Consider the following 26,385-nt stretch of genomic DNA (forward strand, 5'->3'; position numbering starts at 1 on the left):
ATTGGAGCTCTCAAAAATGTCCTTACAAAATAGAAGAACTCTCAGAAGCAAGAGATGAAGGATGAACGAATAACCAACAGAATGAAAGGCAGTAAATAATTAAAGGGAGTCAATCAAGAACAAATTAAAGGAAAGAAAAGATGTCAACTCCGAATAAAACAGGACCAGAGGCTCTAAGTGAGGGAAGTGACCCCACAAGAAAACATCAGATCAGCGAGTCAAGGATTTATGACCTTCCAAAGGGCGAGAATGCAGGGAAAAGAGCCAAACAATTAAAATAGTAAGAGAGAACGTGACAGCTAAGAATGGCAGAGAACAGAGACTGGATATGCAGACGATTGCTTTTCATGAAAAAGTGCCCAGAATAAATGGAACAGAAGCAACAGCTGCAGAATATATCTTCTTCAAAATGGTGTGGGGGGGGGGGGAGCTTAGATCTGAAATCTAAAAGGGCTCCTTGCCAGCAAAAACCAGATTTGCACTTAAAAAAAAAGAAAAAGAAAAGAGAAACCTATAGGTATGTCTATACTGATAAAAGTTTGAAGTTTTAAGGATTAATAAAACCATATGGCAAGCACCCATGCAGCAAACAAAAGCAAAAGCAAAAAGAGGTTGCTTACAAAAAGCTAGTCAGGTCGGCCTCAGGTTTCTCCTCTGTGATATTAAATGTCTTTATGCTTTTGGAGGGTTTAGAATCCCAGAAGGATGGAAAAGAGTCTAAGACTAATTAATGTCTTCCGACTCTAGAGCTGGAAATCCAAAGACCATGTTTTATGCTTGATATTAAAAATATATATACTTTAAATATATGTTTTAAAATTAAATTTAATTTTCAAGTTAATTTAAATGTTTAAGTACAAAAATTTAATTTAAGTGTTAAAACTTGAAAATGCAGACACTTCAGAATTAAAGCATATCAGTCAATAGGGAAGATCCAGAGGTAAGATTCTGTTACCTATAATGGTGGCTCAATGATTGGAATTAACTGATTGAAAACAATGAAAAATGCTCCACAAGTTAGACATCCTCTTAAAAGCAGAGTTGACATGGTCATAGGGAGCCTCAAGTTATATTCTGGAATTATTCAAAGAGGGAGGAATCTGAACTCTGAGGACCTCTGAGGAGCCCACACTCTTGGACATGGGCTGCTTTTAAGGATGAGGGAACCATGGAAGAGAGGCCCTTGGATCTGGCCAAAGAAGAAAAAGAGCTGGAAAGGTGTCCTGTCCCTCAGAGATGGTGACCCTGGGCAGGCTCAGGAGCGCAGGTGTATCAACAAAGCCCAGAGAGGAAGGTGGGTTGAGTTGAGCCCCAAACGGCCCCTAGAGAAACAACCACAGAGCCTCTTCCAGGAGGGCACAGTCATACAAAATTTTAGAATAAATGCTCACAGGGCCTCATGAGGAGTTAGGCTAGGTGAGCAAGACGGAACAGAAAAAGCCAACTGTGAACCAACCCTTGCAAACTCAGTTTTGGAATTGAATTGGGCATCATTACTCCACTATCCACTATGCCTCCCCTGTGGAGGGAATGAGCCACCAGCTCGAAATCTGCAGAGGATGAGAAATAGGAAAAAGGGACTTGGCGGATTTGGAAAGGGCCAAAGAATGTCTCGAAATGAAAGATACATAGACTGGACAGTCAACAAAGCCAGTAGGGACTTCTGGCAGCAGAAGGGACAAGAGAGGAGGGGGGGGGCTGGGGAAGAAGCTCAACCTCAAGGTCGGGGAAGATGCCCTTGTGAAGCTCTGAGATGGAGAAAGAGCTGGAGTTGGTGCCAGAAGCTGCTGTGTGGGGTTCTTCTCTGAGACCCTGGACTCTGCAGGCCAAGGGGTGACTTCAGGGAAGAGCCCCGGGAACCAGCCCCGGTGAGATTCAGAGGGAGGAGGTGAGCCTGGTGTGGCTGTGGAGGGGCTGCAGAAGATCCAAGGGGTCCTTCAAGGGGATGGCCCTCCTGAGATAGTGGGACCCAGGCCAGGGGACCAGGCCATTATCCCCCTGCAGCAAGCAGCCATCAGGGAGGTGGGGGGATGTCCCAAAGAGCAGCTTTCAAGGGCAGTTTGCAGAAAAGGACTCCTTTGTGGGCCTTTGGTATGAGCCAACAATTCTAGAAGCTGGGGAATGGGAGCCTCCAACCTGAAGGGAACGTGGCATCCAGGTGGGAGGGCATAGCTCCCATGTCTAGGGAGAAGAGGGCAGATCTCCCCCAGCCACCCCCACACAGACTAGCTCCAACCCCCAGCTCTGATGGGGGGCGGCCCACCTCTCCTGGTTCCCCTTGGCCATGGCCCAAGCCTAAGCCCAGTGATGGGGTCCCATTTCTCCTTCAACTTTCCTACCTCAGACCCTACGGGGCGGGACACTGGTGACCTCCAGAGGGTGCCGGGCACAGCATGCTCTCTGCCAAGGGCACCCCGGAAGCTGTGTGGCACAGAGACTGAATCTGGTGACTCAGTCTCCTGGGATAGCTTCCCCCTCAGGCGAACAATTTCTACGGGGCAACCTTGCCCACTCCGGTGCCATTCGCTTATCCAGAGCAAGTGTCCCAGTGTCTCAATAGGGTCTTCATAAGCACCATGCAGAGGCCATCAGGCTGCAGGCCCTCCACCCGGGGCTCCCTGAGAGAAGCTCAATGCAAACAAGTAATTAAGATGCTTTTTGGTTGAACATCTCCCTCAGTTTTGTTTAGATTGTTTCTTTCAAGTCTAAATGCAAAGTTTTCTGAAGGAAAGGGCTCAGACATTCTGAAATCCTTGGTGCTGGGATTGTTAGCATGAGAGGAAGGAACCCTAGAGCTCCCCACCAGAAGTGCCTGATGGCCCAGAGGGGGTGCCGCAGGCCCGGGGGACACAACCTGACTCTCCTGCCCTTCCCCTCCAGGGGCCGGACACACAAACTCTCTGTAAATATGTCCCTCTGCTGAGACCTCAAAGTTGCCTGAGATTTTGGCTCAGTTCCAACTGCTCACAGAGAAGGATGGAAGGGACACTTCCCAAAGTTTCTGGGACAAATTACCACCCATTTGGCAGAATGTCCAGGGACAACTCATAGAAAGATTCCCTGTGTAGAGCCCACAGGCTGCTCAGCAGGACCCAAAAAACATGAAATGATTTAAAGAATTAAGTTTATTTGTGGAACGTAGAAGACAGTACCTGCTGCTTCTCTTATCTTTTATTTATTATAATTAATATGTTTAACTCATGCATCATGCAGATACATGAAACAAATAGCTGAGAAAATAATGAATATGTTTTATTAAAAGTTCAGATGAAGTTGAGAAACTTGGAGGATTAATTAATCACCCTGGTCTCTAGTTACATAAAAGCAGATAGGCCAATGCTTTAAATTCAGTTTTAAAACATGAGCAAAATATCTAGCTACTATCCAAAGTCTTTCCCATGGTCTTCTTGGGGTAATAATTTTAGTCTTTCTTGTATATTATGTCCAACCTGGAAGATGTTGGAAGCCAACACTCAATTTGTTCATGATACTTTGCACATATCCTAAAACATAAATGCTATGATCTCCATAAATCTGACATCATTAAAATTGTGTACAATGAGATTAATGGTTTGAAATAATATTTCTCATCATTGTGTCCAGGACCAGGGTTTCACAAACATATTCCAGGGAGTTTTATGAGTTACTTGAGAATTTTTAATTTTTTTCTATTGTCATTGGCTGAAGGTCTAAAAAATTATTTTTGTAGTATAAAAACCTCTCTTTTACCATGATAATTTCCCATCAAAATCCATATCCCTGGAATAAATTTTCAGTTTCTGAAGTGACTGTTTCTCTTACCGAAGCCTGTGGAATCCCCCAGGGTGTCTCAAATATACTTTTGGGATTTTTCCTTGGCTCCTTCTCTTATAGAAATATAATTGGATTCTGATGCCACAACTTAAGGAAATAATATACTTCAAATCGACAGGCCCCTCAAGAAACTGAAATCCTTATTTGCCTCTTTTTCTTTTAAGAAAAAAGAGAGAACATTTAGTCCTACACAAAAAAAAGAACTTATATTGGATATTTAGTTATTCAAATTTTTTTAATGACAAAACTTGTCATGTCTGGGGGTATGTGATAGACAGATGCCCAGGTGGCCCGTGGTCCCCTCCAGCTGCTGTTCTCCCTGTCCCCCACCCTCAGCATCCCTCTCTGCCCTCACCGTGTGGGCAGACCTGTGACTTGCTCTAACCAATCAAATGTGGCAAAGTGGCAGCGTGCATGAGATAACCTATGTGTAATTATGTTGCATACGATTATAACATCTGCCTTGCTACAACGTTCTCCTTTTGACTGGTCTTGTGAGCTGACCAAGGAGAGGGGCCAACACACTGAGGGTGCCTCCAGCCACAGCCGACAGGAAACTGACTCTAGATCCTTCAGCTACAAGAGAATGATGCTGCCAACAAACACATGATTTTGGAAGCAGAAGCTTCTCCAGCTGAGCCTTCAGATGAGAGCACAGCCCCGGCACCAACACTTTTTCTCAAGTGGAGGAAAATCAGGGTCATGAAATGAGTGATCCAGGGCCACTGCTGGTGAGTGATGCTACTGCCACTATAGCTCGGACTTTGGGAAAGCAGATGTGCTCTCCTTCCACCTCTCCTTCCCTGGTCATAGTCGGTTTCTCTCTTCTTGCTTTCACTTCTGCAGGCGAGCCCGACAGCAAGAATGCTTCTGGCCTGATTGCTCAGGGGCTGTGGATTGTGCTGAATGTCTGCCCTTGGCTTTCACATCCACTATCTTCCTTGCTCCATGTACAGGAGGTAGACGAGGTATCTTCTTTATGCTTCAACTTTTAATGGGGTTTAATCAATGAGAAGCACCTGCAGGAGACCCCGAGGGTTGGGGAGAGTGGGCTAGGGAGAGTGGGCTAGGGTGTTAATGACCCCAGATCCCTCCCTATCAGGTCACCTTGGGGCGATGCCTCCCTTCACCTACAACCACAGCTTGTCAGGCAGCTGTATGGTTGCAATTCTTTCTCTGGCTTCTGGGGACCACTCTCCCCTGCTACCCAGCCTAAGAGTGACAATGCCCCTGGGGGCACAAACCCAGGGATACCTCCCTCTCCCTTGAAGTTTCCCCAAACCCTGCCCACATGGATTAACAGCCCCTTTCCTAAATCCTGCTCAAATTTCCCAAAGTGAGTGGGGTCTCTCTTTCCCTCCAAGTCCAAACTGATACAGAGCCCTCCTGGGCTGGGCTCAGGACACCTCTCCTCTCTACAAGTTGGCTTCAGTCCCTCTGTTTCCACCCAAAAAGAGCAGCAGTCACCCCCTCTGGAGGGGTCCTTCCTCCCTGCAGTGCTCTTCTAGGACCCACCTAGCCTGGTGCTGCCTGGCTCAGTGCCACCTGCTGCCAGGGCACCTGCATCTTCTCTGGTGCATCATCAAATGTTTCACTGCAGCACAGGACACTTGTTGGCATGTCTGTGTGCTTGTGTGTGGGTGCAGAACCACCTGCCTCCTCCTCTTTATGGCAGAGAGCATCATCTACATCTCCTGGCTTGTGAAAGAGGTGTTTCATTAATTATTATCTGCTGAAGTATACTTAACATAACTCCAACTGATCCCAGGAAACATGATCTTAAAGAAGAGCTTGTACAATAATTAAATGTAGTATTGAGAACATCGTTAAAGTCAATGACCCAGTCCATTAGCAGTTTAAACACATTTTACCTCAACGTGATTATATTCAATGAAATTCTGATGATGTTAGATGAGTGAGAACATATATAAAAGCAGGCGGTGCTTTCATACTTCCCAGATCCCCCGTAATCGGGTGGCCGAGCTCCCTCATACAGGTGGCAGTATGGCAGGACTCCAGTGGCAAGCCACAAGCAGCAACACCAGTTGCATTTCCATGCATACTACAAATATTTTTTTAACAAACTCAAGTGGATTCAACAAATAGAGGGGTTCCTATTGCTCTGTAATAATACTTGTTGTCTGCAATTAATGGTCACCAGAGGGGAGGTGGGTAGGAGGGTGGGAGAAATAGGTCATGGGGGTGAAGAGTACACTTACCATGATGAGAACTGAATAATGTGTAGAACTGTCCAATCACTATATTATACACCCAAAACTAATATAACACTGTATGGTGCTTATGCTGGAATTAAAATTAAGAAAACAAACAATTTAAAAAGATGTCTGTTCTCTGAATTGCTGGGTAGAAAGTCGACTGCTGATTCTCAGCCACCATAGCAAGGGATTTGTACTTCATGGGATGGACTTACATTCAAGGGTCTCCTCAGAGGTGTGGACCATGAGGGTGGCCAGAATTGCCATCATTGACAATGTGCCATTGAGTCGCCCCCGGATCCCAGGAACACTGCCCCAGCCTTGCACCCTGGAATTGGCAGGGATGACCATGAGGACAAGGAAGCCCTGGTCCCCTACTTGCTCAGACTGACATGAGTCAACCAGGATGGTGAGAGCAGCTTTGAATTTCAGTGGAGGGATTTGTTCTTGGGAAATGACAGGTCTTTCCTCTGGAACATGACATTCAGGAAAAAGAACACGGCCTGGTTTCAAGGGGGAACCATGCTTATCCTAATTTAGGCAACATTCTGGAAGATGTTATGTACCATTTCTCAGCGGTGAAAGACTCAGTTCACTATCTTCCTAGACGAGCAGAGAAGGAAGAAGAGCTACAGGATAGCCTGTGACTTTGACCCAGCCCTTGCAATTTGGGTGCTCCCCACTTCCTAAAGACACCAAGTATTGCTCCTTCTTTGGGCTCCTGTTAGACTGCTCATCTCCCAGCTCCCTTTACCTGTAGGTAAACACATGGTCTGTATGACCGTGTTCTCCACTGTGGAGCACAGGCCAGTGTGGGCAGTAATCTGGGCTTGGCACATAAACCTGTGCTAGTCTGTGCCTGGCCCCTTTCAGGTAGCTTCCACACCTAGCCTTGGAGTAGCCCAGATACAGACCTCACATAGACACCACCCAGATTTCCCTGGGCATTCTCTCGGGATCAATATGAGAACAAGAAATCAACTTCCACTGGCATAAGCTACTCAAGTTTTGGCCATTTGCCACTCCAGACTAGCTCACTGGGGCCGTGACAGCGCCTTTCACTCTATGCTGAGATCGAGAAACCCGAATTACTTAATTAAATGCATCACTGAGGAGGGCCAGGTCTTCACAGTCTGCCCTTCTGTCCCAGCAGTGTGCCCTGACCCACAGAGCTCTCTGAGCTCCTGTCGGCTGTGGTGTCAAGCCCTGAGTCCCTGACTTGGGCTGGGGGCACAGGGACACCCAAGGGCCAGCTTGGAGGGTTGGGGAGCTGCCAGCTGAAAGCACATTGGGATATGAGCGCCATCTTTGCTGCTCGCTCTACCTCATGCAGGAGGCTGTCTTAATGTCCTTGCATGTCTACTCCCAGGATCTCGTGCCCCGGGGCCCCTCAGCCAAAGGTGTGACAGTGAGAGACACATGAGTCATTCCTAAGTAGCTGTTCTCCTGGACCAAACATAACAGAGCAAGGCAGGCCTGCTTCCCTCCAGGAGATGAAGAAATAACCTTTACACTCCAAGCCACTGGGGTGCTTAGACTCCAAGATCTGGGTGCTTATTACTGCTGTACAGCTTGGCCCATCCCAACCGACCCCTCCTCCCCAGGGAGCACTTACCCCACTCTGATCCACGCACCCAGACTCACCACGCTCCCTTCTCTCTGTGCAAGCTGCACACTAAACATACTTATGTGTCTATCCCCCTGGCCTTTACCCATCATATTACCCCAGGACCTCAGGGAGGGTGGGATGCAGCAGACACTTGCTCTCTCCTTCTCGGGGCCCCAGCAAAATGGCCTCTAGGGCACCACGGGGGCCACCGGTTAGAACGCATCCAGCTGCATCATCTCCCGTCTTGGCAGGAGCCTCAGAGACGTTCATGCTCTGCCTTGAAACATCAAGTTGTAGGTGTCTTCTGTGTCTGTCTGTGCCACAAGCGTGGCAGAAAATGGAGACACGGGGAACGCGACCCGCCCCACAGAGCCCAGAGGCGCCCATGGCGAGAACAAGCTGCGGAATGCTCGGGAATAGGCCCAAGCCGGCCTCAGCTGTGCCAAGCTCCTCGGGTCACTCCCAGTGCCCCGCACTGGTGCCCGGCCATGTGCTGGGGCAGGACGTTACTCTCCATAACAGGGACACTGAGGCCTGGGAAGGGTCCTCAAATGGAAGCCTGCGTGAGTGAGAAAGGTCCCAAGCAGCTATTGGCAGCAGGTCAAATGCCAGCAGGACGGCAGCTCTGTCCTCGGCTGAGCGGAGCCTACACGCTGAGGCCGAGTTGGCGTGGGAGCCAGGCCTCCTTCCAGATCTGTGGGAAGCCACACGCAGCCCGCATGGATGATGATTCCAGCCATGTCCACACGGGAAAGTCTGAGAAGCCTCGGGGCTCTGATGCTGCCACACACACTCTACTCAGTTCAAGGCAAAGTCAAGGCTCCGAAGGGTCGGGTCCCCCCAGTCCCGCAGAGATCACAGGTGCTAGGCCCAGGCCCCTGTGGTGCACAGATGACAGCAGGTAATCAGAGGACCAGTCCTGGACCGTGGGCCCCAGGAGGGTCCTGGTCTACCAGCCCGTCACCATCAGGGGTGAGGTGCCACAGCTCACCTCTTGCTAGTGGCCATGTGGCGGGGTGAAATCTGTTATCTCAACAGCTGGCGACAGGTTGACAAGACACCAGAAGACATTGGTGAGTCCCCTAAGGGGAAGAAGAGACTCCCAGGGCATGAGAGGTTCTGAAGAGTCTGTCTGGGGACAGAAAACAGACAAGACGAGACAGAGGGGCTCAGAACAGAGACAATTGTGGGTGCGACAGTGATGTGACCCAGTGAGCTGAGCTCCAAACCCCCAGCCCTGGCAGCTGCCATCCTTCTGGAAGAGTCTTTGGGCTTCCAACGGGCATGGAACAGAGGTACTTTCAGACACGTAACTGCTGATACCCCACAGAGTAGCCAGCCTCCTGCTGCTGTGAGATTCCAATAATGCTGTTTAAATCTGTTAGAAGGGGGTCAAGTTTCCGCTGGCCACGGAGGAGTCTCTGGCTGATGACACCTTGGGGGATGCTGGGTGGGGAGGCGGAGTGTGCAAAGTGTCCACTCAAGCTAAGTGAGGGGTTTTGTGCTTAGAGCCAGGATCAGATCTCCAGGAAAATCTTCAATGTCCTGGTGCACCAAATTCACACTTTTTTCTTTGGTGGGGAACATCGAAAGGTGGTTCATTATCATTAAAAAAAAAAAATGTCCAAATAAAAGATCTGCATCTCCTAAACGACAGCCGTGCAGAATGAATCCATTGAGTTCACCATCGTCCTTCCTGGTTTTCCAGGTTTCTCCTCCCAGAACTGACGGAGGTCTGAGGACGGGTGTCTGCTACCAACCAGGATACTCTTGGAGTCATACGTGGGTTTCCTACACTGGGTCCGGGAGACAAGGGGCACCTGATGGGGGCTATCTAGAGAGAAACCCCAAAACCGAGGGATGGCCCCCACAACCGAAAATACATAAAACTTACATGGCATGTGTTTTGTCCATTTCTCTCTTCAGGTTAAAAACAACAAAGATGAGCCAGTTTCATCATTCTGAGGCAAGCAGGACTCCCCAAGGGTTTCAGGGATGCGTCCCTCGGAGCAGCTTGTCTTTGCAGCCTGGGTCCTGAGGTCACACTCTCCAGCAAGGGATGGTCAGGACCTCCCACGAGCCCCCCAGGGTCTCCCCACAAGAGCCCAACCTCGCTTCTTCGTGACCAATCAGTGAGTTCTGTTTCTGACATCATCCCCAAAGGCCTGATGCAGGTTACGATGTTTGGTGAAGCTCGTTTCCTCTCACCTACAGAAAACCAACCACCATCACCACCAAATCCGCCATCTCAAAAAGGGGTGCCGGTCAACAGACGCCCTCTCCCCAGGCTTCCAAGTCCTGCCATCACTCTCCCAGGACACATTCTCTGGCAGCGTTTCTCTGCCTGGAGCACACCCAAGACTCCTCCGGGTGCCTTACTGATAGCAGATCCGGATATAGTACCCCTGGCTGGGGTCTCATAGTCAGCAATTCTAACAAGCCCCCTGGTGATGCTGGTGCTATTAGCCCATGGACCACATTTTCATCATCTAAGATCTGAGATCTATAGCACACCCACACCTGAAATCACGGATAACCTCAATCCCAAGTTTATCTTAGGCCAAGCGCTCCTTTGAACAGTGCTGCTGTACCATCCCGATGAGAACATTCGTGTGACTCCATGCTGAGCCACTAAGATACCCAACACGACCACACAGGGTTTCAACCTTATTTCATATTTGCCTCACACATAACTAGGACCAAGGGTATACCGCAGGGACCATCAGATACGGTGCCTGCCTCCAGCCTATGAAAGATCTAAAGAAAATCTAGCATCTGCTAATGAGGGTAGATCTGAAAATAATACAGAGGACTTGATATCTCTTTATACTGCCCTGCGTAATGGGATCTTTTTGAAGAATATTTTACTCTGCATACACATTTAAAATGTTATATTATCACACATGCACAAACACAAGTCTATACAATGTGTGTTCATTGTGGAAATTTTTAAAAATACAGAAGGATAAAAACAAGTCAGAAATCATGTCTAATTTCACCATCCACCTCATTGTCATGCATAAAAATCTTGAGGTCATAGTGTACATGGTTTTATAGCCTTCCTTCTTTTTTTAACTTGATATTTTATCAGTATCTTGGCCCCATTAGAAATTAAGTAAACCTCGGTTTTGATGGCCACATAGCATTCCATTATAAATGAATAATTCACCTTTTCACCCAACAGTTAGGTTGCTTTCTTTGGCAGGGTTTAATGCTGTAGAGCTTCTTTTTTATGATGTATCACTCTCTACATTTTATTCAGTTCACTGAGTTTGAGCTTCTCCATTGAGTCAGGTACTGATCTTTTTTTTTTTTTTTCTTTTTTTTTTTCCTTTTTTTTTTTTCTTAGGATGGCTTCCAAGGTCAGGAAATTCCAAGCTAAATAGTAAGGAGATGCACATAGTGCATCACCCTCCAGGACGTTGGTGTCAATTTGACACAGCCAGCAACAGTCCCGAGAGAGCCCGGCTCAACCCGACTCCTTCAGAAGCTCTGAGCTTTATGAGTTTTTACATTTTAAAAACCATTTTCAAGGGAGATATTCACATGCTTTGCCAATGGCCACATTTGGCCTTGGCCCAGCTAAGAACGCTCACGCGAATCCCCACCCTGTCCTCGGGAGCAGAAAGCGCTATGTTCTCATGCTGGCACCACTGGAAGCAAGGTCTTGAGCCAGCAATAAATGAGTGAGGGGAGAAAAACCCAGAATCTTGTAATTGATTATTTAGTGCAAAAGAGGAAGAAAATGATCACAGGTGGCAATGGCAGATGTGTCCTGCCCAGGATACTTGGCAAAGTACGGCACACATTCGATTGCTGGTACGGTGGCTTCTAAGGTGTCGAATGTCCAACCGAAGCTCTGTTCTCCCCCCTTCCACCCTTACCTGGAGCAATGAATTACTGTTTTTATTTTCTTCACCTACTTTCCTCTCTCTTTTCTCGATACCTACATCAGTGGCATCAATAGCAGGTGCCGTGTGGAATTAGACGCCTAAGTGCGGCTATGAAATTCTCTCAACAAACAATGCCAGCAATTCAATGTTTCAAAACAGAGCATCACTGTCATATCTCAAAATAGATGCACGACAACTTTGAAAGATAGCAGCCATAGATACCAAGTCTGGCAAGGAGCCCGAATCAGCTCTCATTCCAGGCACCAATTCAAAATGCTATTACTATTATTCTTAATTAGTGCATACTAATTACTTTCTAACTTTCTCTCTGCCTAAAAAAAAAATAAAATAAAATAAAATTTCCTTTTCCCTCCTGGAGTTTCAAGGATACTCACTGACAGTCTAATTTGATAATGAATGCACCCTCATAGAAAAGGCAGCCTGCTCACCAGCCAGGCTCCTGCGTGATCCCGCCACTCCTAAGATGATCACCCTGGCGCTGAGGTTTGGGAAGACTTTGGCTCCAGGAAAAAAAGTCAGAAATTGCTATCAGGCTTCTAATACATCAAAAGCAACTTCATTTGCATTTCGCCACCACAATGAGGATTAATAGGCAAATGGCGCATCATCTGCAGCCCAACTGAGTTGAAAGGTGGATAAACATTCCACACTGAAGCAAGAAGACGGATCGGGCTGTTCCAGCCAGGGCGCCAGACCGTCTACACCTCAGCAATGCTGATGGAATAGCAATGAAGACTGTAAAGGGAAAGTCCCAGCCAGCCCCACCCTCACGCATATTGTTATGACTTCTCTCTCACCCAGAAAGCCTGTGCCTCACCAAGGAGTTCTCTTTATCCCCAGCAAAATATTATGGAGACAGGGAGGAGTGGAAACGAAACTGTATTAGCCCCTCTAGCAAAGTCAACTACAGGAGAGAAGGAGAAATCAAAACAACAAAAAACACAAACAAAACACACACATGCACTCAGGCACACGCGTGCGCACACACAAGACAGAGGTGGTACCAGAGTCCCCTTGGAAACTTTTCTATCTGCTCTGTGCCCGTGGTTCCCATAGATCGCATTTGACTTGAATTCTCATAATCCTCAAACTGTTAAAAAAAAAAAGGGCATCATTGCTCATTTGCTGGTGAAAGAACTGAATGAGGTTTCAGGAGCTCAGAAGGCTGGGAAGGCTCTGAGCCTCGTACTTCCTGGCCTCAATGTGTAGACTCGTTCATTGGACCCCAGGCTGCCTCTCTGCAGGCTGCACCCTCCCCTCTCACGGGCTGCTCTGGCTCTCTCTGTCCCCATGTGCAGTATAAGCTATGCTATTTAAAGCCAGTCTTCAACAGGAGAGGTTGGTCATGTTGGGTGTAGACGATGGCTTGTGACTGGAGCCTTGGCTTCCCTGGAGCCATCTTTATTCTTATCTGTGGCCACAGCCAAGCTCTTACAAGTGTGTCGCCCACTGATCTGTGATGCTAGATGAGTGGTTATGGAGGAAAAGTGAAATCTTCCATCACCAGGGCAACCCCAGCCCACCAGTAGGAGGTGAGGAGCATACATTTTGTACCCAGTGTTTAATTAAGATCATGAAACATGAGAATGAGAGAATACAGGCATCATCTACCGTCTAACTTCCAACCACATCTACATTAAGTACAACTCTTCTGATCACAAAGCACAGATTACACAATGGAAATTGACTTGAGCCAAAACAAAGGAAGAATCATCTCATGTAGCAGAGGGTCCAGAGATACAGGTGGCTGGCCCTGGGCTTGGCTGATACCGCTGGGATGCCTTTCTCAGTCCCCCTTCCCTGGATTCTCTTGATTCTCAGCTTCCCCACAAAGCCCTGTTAGCTTCAGGACCACATTGTGGAACAGAGAGCACTGTGGTTTCTACGTGACATTCTTGTTACATTTTGTCATCTCCAAACACAAATTAGTCCTGTGTACATTTCCCGATCGTGTATCTCACCAAAGCCCATTTGTCCTGATCATCATTCCCCCATCACTATTCAGCTAATATTCCCCTCACACCTGCTGCAGCCCAGGTACTGCGCTAAGCTCTGGGCATCCAGAAGTGAGTAAGAACCAGTGCCCACCTTCAAGGAAGTCAGGTTGTAGAGAAGGACTTCACGTCAGCTACTAAATGATCTGAGACAAAAGGGATATCTATTTGTCCTTTCCAGTCCTATGTGACTCTCTATAAATGGGTAGAAACCAAATAACAAGTTTTAGAAAGGCAAATAGATAATGAAAGAAATACTCCTTAGCTCAGTGTCATTCCACAGATACAGGATTTATGGTATTGGTTGGTCAGTGTTTTACAACAAACTCTAATGGGAAATGATGAACTTTATGCAAACACAATGAACTATGTATTTTTCTTTTGCCTCTTTGGGTACTATCCACTGTCCCCCCTTCTCCATGCAAGCTCTGCCCAAGGATATGGGCTTAGATATCTACATAAGTAGGCATTCTCACCCTTTGGCTTCTGGAGGGGCTCATCCATGAGATTATTGGAAGGAGATCAGAGGAACAGAGCAAAGAAAGTAAGATCTGGACCTGTTTTGCCGTGGGTCCCTTCCTATCAGGTCTCATGGGTTGACTGGCCTCCACTGAAGGCCACGTTGTTAGGAGGATCTTGTCACACAACTGTCTTCTCTAAATCAAGTAACACTTCCCTTCAGATGATTTCCCTTCAACTTCCTCACATCTCTGCAAATAGTCCTTTATTTAATTCTCTTCAAAATACTCAGTTAAAGTGTCCAGTCTAGTTAGTTTCTACCAGTTCCTTGACTGATTAGACTACTTGAGCCACAATTTCTTCAAATATCTTCTATACGTATTTGGTTTCCTTATGAAAGTTTCCAAAATGGCACGTGAAACCTCCTTGCCTCACTGTCCTCAAGGATTGCACCACCCTCTGGTCTCACTCTCTAGATGAGTTGTGAGCCCTCTGCTAACTCTACCTTCCAGATTAACCCCACCCATAAACTCTGACCATTGTTTCAGAAAGGCACCCAGTTTAATCTCAATACTTACTGTCCTATTCTTCCTAGTTGCCCTGAAAGCACACACAAACATACACACACACACACACACACACACACACACCAACATTAAATTAAATGTGAGACAAAGCCAAGTGTTGGCAAGGATGCAGAGCAACTGAAGCTATAAATACACTGCATACAGGAGGGAAAATTAGTGCAGCCACTTTTAGAACAGGATTTGGCAGGGTCTACTAAAACTAAAATATATCTACCCTATGACCCAGCAATTCCACTCAGAGGTACACCCAAGAGAAATGAGTTTATATGTTCAAAAAAGAATCATACAAGAATATCCAAGGCAGCACTGCTTATAATAGCTCTGAACTGGGAACAGTCCAAGTGTCTATCAACAGGGTGATAAACAAATTGTGGGATTTAACAAAGAATGAGCTGCTGGTACATACAACAACAAGGCTGAGTCTCAGTTCTCATGTTGAAAAGAAGAAGCCAAACACAAAAGACTATACCTTGCGTGATTCTATTCATATGAAAGTCGGGAACAAGAAAAACTAATGGATGGAGGGACAATTCAGGACCGCGATTCCCTTGGGAAGGACTGTATTGAGTAGAAATGAGAACGAAGACAACCCTTGGGGGCTGGAAATGTCCTACATCTCGATCTGGTGTAGACACATGCAAAACATCATCAGACTGTACACTGAAGGTTAGTTGTCCCCTGTACGCGTTCTGTGGCATGTGTGTTATACCTGATTAACAAACTAAAATTCAAAGTTAGACCTGAGGACAATAATATAATACGAAATATAAATGTTGATTGAAATCAGCCGTCTGAGATTCTAAACACAGTTGTTTGTCGATGTGGCTCTCCAAGCCCATACTGATACACAGCTAGTATTTTTCACCTACGAAGCTTAGGCAGGTAGCAGATAACCAAGGAGTGCTCAGTGAGAGGTTTATAATAACTCGTAATTCATGTGACAGCTGTTTTTCCAGCCCAGGCTCTTTTTCAGGATAACTTCTATAATCACACAGGGTGATAAGCCCAAAGCATGGAGAAATGAGTCATTTTGCAGACCCACGGGCAGAAGAGGTTTGGCACACTTACCAGAAAGGCCTGGTGTCTGTCCTCTATAACGGGAGTCTAGTCCTAAGGTGGATACACAGGTGGGAGTAAAAAAGCAGAAGATCACACTAAGTGAACTTCCCAGAGAGAGGGAGGAATTATTTTTAAAGTCTAGAGAAAATCTCTTCAGGAATCTTTGGCAGAATAACACTATCTGGGTAATTGAAGAGGGGACCCAGCAACGTCCCTGGGACTTCCACTTCTACAGCAGCGCTCTAAATTGCCTTGTGGCTGTCTGCAACTATAGCAAGAGATCAATCTGATCACCTGCAAGCCTTGTCTAAGTAGGTCTACAGCTTGGCATGAAGGGTTTAAAACTGACCACGTCCTAGCCATGCAATGCCACCATCTCAAGTAGAAAGCCATTCTTGAGGCCTGGAGCATCTGAGCTCCTCAAGTAACCATCCAGCCACCACTCAAGTAGGCTGGAACCACTCAGACTAAGCTTCAAACTCCTGTGCTCCGGTGATACTAGTGTTTCCCAAGGGACCCCCAACACAAGCCAACCTGCAGGGCCATAATCTGGTCCCACAGACTGCTCCTCCCTCACTCATCCCTTGGCCCCCAGTGTGCCTGGCCCTCGTCCACCTCCCAGCCCTCAGGTCTTCCTGCCCCTCTCGCCCTTTGTGGTCAATTCCTCCTTGTCAGGCCTCAGCCTAATTCTCCTTCCCTCCGAGGGCCCTTCCCTAAAATCCCATTTGGACCAGATCCACCTTGATATTCCCTCATGCGACACAGACTCTTTTCCTTTGTGGAACACATCATGATTTATAACTGTGTCATTGTTTATGTACTTACCTCTCTAGTTTCTGACTCTTAGATTGAGCTCATAAGGAAAGAGCCCAAGCTGAGTCCAGCACAGGGCTCCAAACGCTAGCAGAAACAGATAGTCACGCAGCAAAAATGATACAAGGATTGCAAACACATGGGTCACTGCTCCAGTCCGCTACCTCGCAAGGAAGTGCTCATTAAATTGATAGGCATAAAAATCAATTAGAAAGTAAGTGTTAATCCTAAAACCCATGGTGATGAGGCTGCAGGAAGAGAGAAATAAACTCATTGCTGATAGTGGCAGAAAGCAGCACGACACCTGTGGCCCAGTAACAATTATTTGGTACCGGGAATTAATTCAAAAAAACAAAACTGCTTTTACAAAGATACACACATTTCCCATGTTTTCATAACAACTATAGATGAAAAATAACCTAAAATATTCAACAAAGAGGGAACCGTTAAATATAGCATGCTGACTGGAAGGAATGTTTGCAGCTATTTGAAATTACATCTGTATCCTAAGATATTTTTTTGTAATATCTAAAGGATGTTAGGATATATCCTAAGATATATCCTAACAATTATTATTGATCATTTGTTCATATTAAGTAAGAAACATGACAAGCACAGTCTACAAAACATTTATGCCACCATGCACAGATCCATGAATAAGGACTCTAAGGAACAAACACCCAGCATTAACATCTTTGTGGGAAAGAACAGAAAAAAAATACTTTTAAATTATCCTTGAATGACAAATGCATGAAGTTGAATAGCACCGAAAATTCTATCCGGATCTCCATATCCAAAAGCATTTGTCACTGCTGGTTGCAGATGCCAATGGCTCCCAGCTCCACCTGTTTCCCCCAAACCCTCGGTGACTTTCCTTCTTCCCTCACCCTGTTGTCTCTTGCAGGCCTGCCACCCTTGCATGCAGTGGCCACTCCACACACAGAAGCCCCGCTTGGAGGGAGGTGGGCACCACAGTGCCCCTCTCCACACTCTATCCTTGGAACTTGGGCTTCTTTCTCTGTCTGCAAGACCCGCTTAAGCACATGGTTCCCCCCATCAAAAGAGACTCGCACTGAACTCTACACAGTCTTGGAAAGAGCGAGTTTACAGAACGTCCCTTGAGGATGCCTGGGAAGGGAGTTTCCGTTCCACACCAGACTCCACAGAGGCCCAGCTGAGATTGTGGTGCGCTTACTATTCCCTCCACAGCAGAACAGACGCCCCTCCCTCCCCGAGCTCTTGCTTTGAGACTGGCCCATGTTGGACAACCAAGAATAGGGCATTTTTGGTTTTCCACTTTTTTTTTTTTTCTTATCAATTGGCCCTCCCCCGCCCCCAAAGTGGATCAGGAAAAGACCATCTTGAAATTCCACGCTTGACTCATACCAGAGAGTTCAGTGGCTTTTCAAGCTGTTCACGTGAAGACGGTTTTCACAGGGATGAACACGAAGTGAAGAAAATGTACCAAGACGCATGCAAGAGAAAATGACGGATTGTTTTGTGTTCTGTGTCCTTGGGTAGCTCTTTACAAAGAGCTAAGTAGATTAGCCAGCTAATTAGGAAGAGTCAAGCTTGTCATGTCTTTATTTTTACCGTCCTTAAATTTTGATCAGAAACTAGACCAACCCGGTTTCCACAGGTCTCCGTGGGCGAAAAGAGGGAGTCCGCTGCGAGCGGAATGGCCTCCCCAGGGCGACACTTGCCGGGCCCGGGCCGTGCATCGCTCCTGCTGGGAGCTGGACCCTCATTTCTCTCAAGCTTCCTGAAGGCTCATTTAGGCCTTGGCAGGATGATGGGTACAGAGCAGCTGTTTGCTCTGACTCTTTCCCATCATTTGACCGGTTTTTAATCCGCAACAACGCTTCCAAAATTGAAAACGGAACCAGGTTGGCTTCCCGACCAGAGCTGACCAAGTGTGGGGCTGGCTGGGCGCATCACAGCAGGTGCCAGAATGAAGATGAATCTCCGTGACCGCCTGCACCCCCGGCGGGGCACAAGGCCGGTGCCAGGAGCCCTCGGCGAGCCGCGGGGAGGCCAGCCGCCAGCTCCGGGCACCGTCCTGGGCAGGGCCCAGGGACACTTTGTCCTGACAACTCCAGACAGCCCCTGACCCTCACCAGGAGAGCCTCGGCTGCCTCTCAGTCACGAACAGACCATCTGAGAGATTGGGTTAATAACCGAGAGGCGCTGGCATGAGGGACGGGGCGTGATCAGGACACGGTGGCAGCCCGCCATTCGGGAATTCATTCTAATTTATATTCGTTTAGAATATCTCCTATGGGGGCCCTGGGGGGCTCAGTTGGTTAAGCCACCGACTCGTGATTTCGGCTCAGGTCATGATCTCAGAGACCTGGGATGGGGCCCTGCATCGGGCTCTGCGCTCAGCACGGAGTTGGCTTCTCCTTCTCCCTCTGTTCCTCCTCCTGTTCTCTCTCTCTCTCTCTCTCTCTCAAATAAATAAAATCTTTTAAAAATAACAAATATATTTCTTGTGAGGATTTTGTCTGGAAATTCAGGTTTCTTTTTTTTTTTTCAATTGTGGTAAAATGCGCTAAACATACAATTTGCCATCTTAATCATGTTTAAGTGCCCGGTTCAGGGGCATGAAGTAGAGTATGTGCAACCATCCATCCCTAAAACTCTTCATTTTGCAAACCTAAACCCCATACCCATTAAACCATAACTCCCTGGCCACACTCCCCACCCTCCAACCCTGGCAACCACCATTCTTCTCTCTGTCCTTGTGAATTTGACAACTCCAGGAATCTTGTGTAAGGGGAATAATACAGTATTTGTCATTTTGTGACTGGCTGATTTCACTGAGCATAGTATCCTCAGTATCAATCCTTGTTGGAGCATTTTTAGAATTTTCATCCTTTTTAAGCTGAATAATGTTCAATGTATGTACCTAACCTCATTAGGTTTATTTGTCCATCCTTCGACAGACACTGGGTTTGATTCCAGTTTTTGATTCTTATGAATAATGCTGCTGTGAATACAATTGTACAAATATCTGTTCAATCCCTGCTTTCAATCCTTTCAGGTATACACCCAGAAGTAGAATTGCTGGATCATATAGTAATTGTATCTTTTAGTTTTTTGTGGGGCCTCCGTATCATTTTCCACAGCCACGGTACCAATTTACATCCCCATCAACAGTGCACAAGGGTTCCAACTTCTCCACATCCTCACCAACACCTGTCGTTTTGGTTTTATTTTGTTTTGTTTTTATATAGTCACCATCCTAACATGGGTGAGGCCAGGTCTCATTGTGGTCAGACTGCCTTTTACAAATTCAAAAAAAAAAAAATGTTGATCATTCATAAGTTTTCCACAGGTGAATTCCATCTGCCTAATGATAATGGGAACCACACAGCAACCTCAAGAGCAGGGATTGTTCCTCACAGGGGAGTCTTCAGGCCTGGCATTGAAGTGGTCACTTTATACAGATGCCTTGGTGTCTAAGGAGTGAGGTGATGACTTGGTGACAGATGGAAGCGTTGGCCACTATGTGGCTAGGAGGAGAGTGGATTAGGGAACCAGGTGAGAGGGGGAGAAAGATCTCTCAAGAAGGCAGAGGGAAAGAAGGAATGAAAGGGGCTTTTGAAAGATCCAGTGCTTTGGAGAGAAGCACAGAAACTTTGATGTTGCCCCGTGTGAGCTTGTGGAGGGTCCTCCTCATTAATTAGCATCCGTGTGCATATGGAGCTCGGGAGGACTGCTCACTAGCCCAGCCAAGACCGCTAACTCAGCAAGTCATCTGGAACAGAAGCCAGCTCTGCAGAGCCGCACGCTGAGAGTGGGTCATGGATCATCTTTTGCTAAATAAGAACCGAAGAATGCGTCCTATTAATGAGATGCCACCCATGACAGACACCACGCAATTAAACCAGGAGAAGCCAAATGCAGGAATTAAAGAGAACAGATGAAAATGGGGGGTGGAGGGAGACAGAGAGTCAAACAATAGTGTAGCCAAACTCCTGAAAGATGGAGACTGTGCTGGGGTCGCAGGAAGTGTTGAAGGCAAGGGCCACCCCAAATGATTTTTCCATGAGTTTCTTGGAATCCATGTGTTCCTCCCCCAGCAGCCACGAATCCCGCCGTGCAGACGGGCTTGCACCACTTCCCCGATGTTCCCTGCACTATCCTGTCCTTTCTTGTATTCCTGGCATCTGGCTTGAGGGCCACACACAATATACCTGGTTCTGCCTCCTTCCATCCCTGAGTGGGCTTGGCGGTGAACACAGGCCATGCCCCCCACAGTCCTGCCTGGGGCCCTACAAGCCGCCCAGCCTTGACCAGCACCACCTCCCTCTAGTCACCAGCCAGGAGGGGCTGTGCCTCCAGCAAGCAACATTCAGCCCCATCCCTTTCCACAAGTCAGGATAATGAATGGATTCCATCCAAATGTCAGAGGCAATTCCTTTTCTTAGAACATTCTGAAAGCCTCAATATGCCGGGTCCATGTCTACCATCTTCACTATCAGCCAAGGGTCGGATGCCACTTCATTTCAATCTGCCAGCAATCTGGGATTGTGCAGGATCCCCCAACTTAGAAAAGTCTGCTCTCCTGCCACTGTCTTGAAATTGTTGATAATTATTTAACAGGGGTCCAGAAAATTACATAGCAGCTCTTGCAAAGAATTTCTAACATTCTCCAAAATTAACCACGCTCTAAGCAAGTGCAATTTCTCTAGCTCTCAACTGTGATCCCTCCCCTTGTCTTCCTTCTTTTCTCCTAACCTCACTCCCACTCTATGCACAGCACCCGTGCCTCATGGTCCAAACAACTAAACATGAAAATAAATTAAGTATCTTGGCCATCTTTGTTAACTGTCTCTACTTTCAAGAGAGAGTTTGCATGTAGGAAGGAAGAGAGAATCTGGTTATTTAAATATATAGTGAAAAAGCATGGTCTATAAGGACACGTCCATTTGAGGGCAGAAATAGCCTCAAAATAAGAAACACACACATGAGGCACGTGGGGGGCTCAGTCGGTTGAGTGTCCAACTCTTGGTTTCGGCTCAGGTCATGATCTTGGGGCCCTGGGATCCAGCCCTGCTTCCAGCTCCATGCTCAGCAGGGAATCTGCTTGAGACTCTCCCCCTCTCCCTCTGTCCTCTCCCTGCTCATGCACATACTCTTTCTCTCTCTCTCTAAAAAATAAAAAGAAAAAGAAAGACCCACTTTGTAACTCGCGTCTATCATTAGGTAGATTCATAAGAATAACTGGCTCTGAAATTTAAGGTGCTACGTTCAGATGACTCCTACCGGCTCTCAGGTCGTCCTCATTCTTCAACTGATTTTTAAAGGTACCTATCATTGTTTTATGTTCATTGTTAAGAATAAGTAAAGTGCATACAAACCAAGTAAGTGAAAAAAAACAGATCATACCCAGAGACAAGCACCGTTGGCACATCGCATTCACTACATAAATCCCTGCCGTGGCTCCTCTAAATGCTCAACACTCTTTTACGTATTGGACACACTACGTGTTGGACACCAAAGTGTCACTACGTGGCTTGTGGAACTTGCATTTCAATGTAGGAACTCAAGAGTACAAGAGCACTAGGTCGTATGGCAATATGCTCCAAATGCTCTGCAGGATAGCCTAGAGAGAGCGAGACGGAGGGAGGCCCTCTTAAGTTGGTGGTCTGGGGAAGGTGTCTCTGATAAGGTGATGCTGAGCAGGGGGTTGAGCTGACATGTAAGGTTCAGCAGAAACAGCACATGAAGAACAAAACAGAGGAGCACAGGGGAAGAGAGGAAAAAATAAGACAAGATGAAATTAGAGAGGGAGACAAACCATGAGAGAGACTCTTCATCATAGGAATCAAACTGAGGGTCACTGGAGGAGAGGAGGGGAGGGAGGATGGGGTAAATGGGTGATGGGCATGAAGGAGGGCACGTGATATAATGAGCACTGGGTTTATTTAAGATTGATAAATAAAAAAAAAAGACTGATAAATCACTGACCTTTACATCTGAAATCAATGACATATGTTTATTAATTGAATTTAAATATATATGAATTTAAATATATATTAAATTTATATATATAAATTATATGTTTATTAATTGAATAATATATATTATTCAATTGAATAATATATATGTTTATCAATTGAATTTAAATATATATATTATATGAATTTAAATATATATTTAATTTATTTATATATAAATTATATATAATATATATTATTTATATATTAAATTCATATAGTTTATTATATGAATTTAGATATATATTTAAAATATTATTTTAATAATAAATAGAATATTACTTTATTATATATATTTTAAAATATATATAAATATATATTTAGATTCAGTTGATATATATATTATATATTATTATGTACAATAATATATAATAATAGAGCATATATATATATATATATATTAAGCTATAAAAAAGAATAAAAGAAACAGCACATGCAAAGGGCCTAGGGTGGAATATACCAGGTTGTCTGAGGATAGGTCGGAGTCAGAGGGTCCCGAGCAGGGTGAGCCAAAGGGGAAAGTGCTTGAAGGTGAGGTTTGTCCAAGAGGCAGCAGGGCCAGACCCCAGGGTGTCTGAGGGCTGTGTGAGGGGCTGCCTTTTACTCTAAGGGAGACAGGAAAGTGCTACAGGAGTTTGAGCAGAAGAAGGACAAGTTCCGACATAAAAAATAGAGACCATCATAGTAACAGCTAATCATACCTGGAGTGCTCATGATGTGCCAGGTACTGTAGCATCGGGGGTCAGTGATGTATGTATATTAAAGAATTGTAGAATCCTTGTACCGAGAGATAAGCACCGTTAAGACATGTCACTCATTACACAAACACACACACACATATCTATACATACAAATAAATATACTTTAATATATACACTGAAATATCTATAATCCCTGTATGTAGTATATATATTTAATCATGGATATTTTGTGCCATATATAAAAATATATTTATATATAAGTATTATTTTATATATATTATATATGAGATTAAAGGAATATATATAGGGATCCCTGGGTGGCGCAGCGGTTTGGTGCCTGCCTTTGGCCCAGGGCGCGATCCTGGAGACCTGGGATCGAATCCCACGTCGGGCTCCCGGTACATGGAGCCTGCTTCTCCCTCTGCCTGTGTCTCTGCCTCTCTCTCTCTCTGTGTGACTATCATAAATAAATTAATTAATTAATTTAAAAAAGGAATATATATATATGTATATAATGAGCATCATAAACATATAAGTATAAATATGCATTTAAAAATATGGGGACAGCCCGGGTGGCGCAGCGGTTTAGCGCCGCCTTCAGCCCGGGGCGTGATCCTGGAGACCCGGGATCAAGTCCCACATCGGGATCCCTGCATGGAGCCTGTTTCTCCCTCTGCCTGTGTCTCTGTCTCTGTCTCTGTCTCTGTGTCTCTCATGAATAAATAAATAAAATCTTTAAAAAATAAAACAACAGAACGGCTCCTGGGACAACTTTCCAAGCACCTAAACATCACTCTACAACTATGGACTTAAACCTTCCTAAAGTGATGAAAGTTTTGTTCAAACTAAGTCTTTCATGTTGGTTAAAAAAAAAAAAAACAAATTGGGAAGATAGTTCCCACAGAGGCTTACCTGCCAGACCTGAAGGAGGTCCCCAGGGAACCCTCCAAGAGCTGCCAGGTACACAGATTGAGAATCGCTCATCTTTGGTAATACAATGTTTGCTTCGACATGAACACATTGTTGTTTGGTAAGTAATCCTGTGTTTCTGAACAAGTCAGTGGTTTCCAATGCTTCATTGTCAAACGTTGCAGCAAACACCTGTGAGCCTGTTCCATGGCGGTCTCTGTGAAGCTTCCGGAGTGAATCCTTCACCCACCATTCCACATGCAATTACAAGGTCAAGGGTATGTCCATTTGTAAGGTGTTTGGGACATATTGTCCAAATCATCCTCCACACATGCTGTATTCATTAACATTTCTACCAATTCTTTGAGACTGGAAGCCTTACACACACACACACACACGCACACACACAATCTTAACTCATTTGAAAGATGACAAATCTTGCCATAATATGACTTATTGAAATATAAATATTTTTTCTTATGTACCATCCATTTGTGGTTTCCATTTTCTTTAGGGCCTGTTTACCACCTGCTTTTCTATGAGCATCTTTATAGTTTTCTCATTAATTTGTTCATTTATTAAAATATATGTGAGGTCCCTGAAGCTTCCACTGATCGTACAAGTAGCTCACGTTCCCCGGGTTCATACGGGCTGTGCAGCTAATGTAAGGTGTCTGAGAGTGTGTGTGGGGGAGGATGTTTGACATTTAGTCAAGTCTATCAGTGGTGCCTTTTGGAACATCTGCCTTTGGTGTCTTGCATAGAAATTTTGTCCCCACTCCCAGATCGTATAAAACATTGTTCTATAGTCTCTTCTAGCACCTTCGGGGAGTTATATTTTTACTCTTGATCTTTAGCTGATTTTCAGGTGTGTTTGGAAGCAGAGGCAAAGGGTTCCTGACCCATGATTCCATGCCTTCTCTCCTTTCCTGATCTTGCATCATTAAGTGTGATGTTTGCTGTGGGTTTTTCTTATGTGACTTTTATCATGTTGGTATTATTTGCTTTTATTCCTCGTTTGAATTGTGTTCATCATGAAAGTGTTCAATTTTGTCACATGTCTCTTCTGCATCAATTGAAATACCACGTGGGTTTTTTTCCTTCATTCTGTGACCCTGGCATATTACACTGATTGATTTTCATATGTTGAATCATCCTTGCATTCCAGAAGTAAATCCCATTTGGTCATGGCGTGTAATCCTTTTAATATGCTGCTGGATTTGACTTGAGAGTATTTTGTCAAGAATTTTTGCATCAATGTTTTATTTCCTGTAGTGACTTGGTCTAGCTTTGGTATCGGACAATGTTGGCCTCATATGATAAGTTAGGAAGTATTCCCTCCACTCCAAATTTTGGGAAAGTTTGAGAAGAATTGATATAAGTTCAATTCATTCTTTAAATGCTTGATAAAATTTATTGGTGAAACCATCAGATCCAGGGTTTTTCTTTGTTGGGAGATTTTTGGTTTCTGATCCAGTCTCCCTGAGTTACAGGTCTATTCAGATTTCCTATTTCTTTGTGATTTGGTCTTGGTAGGTTGTGGGTTTCTAGGAATTTGTTTCATGTAGCTTGTCCAATTTGTTGGTGCACACTTGTTCATAGTATGCTCTTCTAATCCTCCATATTTCTTTAGAACAGGTAGTATTGCCCCATTTTCCTTTCTGACCTTAGTAACTTGAGTCTTCTCTTTTTTCCAGCCCATCTAGCTAAACATTTGTCAGTTTTGTCAATCTTTACAAGGCATTAAATTCTGTTTTATTAATTCCCTCTGTTGTGTCTCTATTGTCTAGTTCATTTATCTCTGTTCTAATGTTTATTATTTATTTTCCTTCTGCTAGTTTTGGGTTTGCTAAGCTCCTTTTAATCATGTGAGTATTTCACACAGGTATTTTTAAAGCTTACTGCACAATTGCCTTGAAAATACTTTATTTTACTGCCTTGGCATTAATACACAGTCTCATTGTCAAATTCACCTCCTTCCTAAGCTGCAAATACCTTCTTCTCTCTTATAAATGCAAACCTAAAAGACTCTACTGCTTCCAACTTGTATCGAAAGGCTTCATTTGAAGAACATAATTTTCAAAGCAAAGCATCTGGCTCATTAAGAATTTTGTTTCTTCCTTTCACTCCTCTCATTTAAGCGAGTAGATACCAGCAAGGTTATCCGCAGAACCCACACCCTCCTTGACTATTGCCCCAAGTTTGGTGGGTTTTGCCTCCACCAACAGGATTTGGGGCATCGACTCCACTCCACAAATTGGTTTTCAGTCCCATTCAACAGGCAAACATTCTGAGTGGCATGTGTGA

General features: G+C 45.3%; 1 long non-coding RNA gene across 1 annotated transcript in view; it reads right to left on the minus strand.

The window, feature by feature from the left end:
* The window catches only part of LOC140620516 (uncharacterized), a 30,609-nt gene extending 14,835 nt beyond the window's left edge, over nt 1-15,774 (minus strand). Inside the window, exon 1 of the long non-coding RNA XR_012020274.1 lies at nt 15,661-15,774. This is a non-coding gene — a long non-coding RNA (uncharacterized lncRNA). The remainder of the gene's footprint in view (nt 1-15,660) is intronic.
* Nucleotides 15,775-26,385: the final 10,611 nt, after the last annotated feature.

The sequence above is a fragment of the Canis lupus genome, chromosome 29 (assembly GCF_048164855.1).
Source record: "Canis lupus baileyi chromosome 29, mCanLup2.hap1, whole genome shotgun sequence".
NCBI lineage: Eukaryota > Metazoa > Chordata > Mammalia > Carnivora > Canidae > Canis > Canis lupus.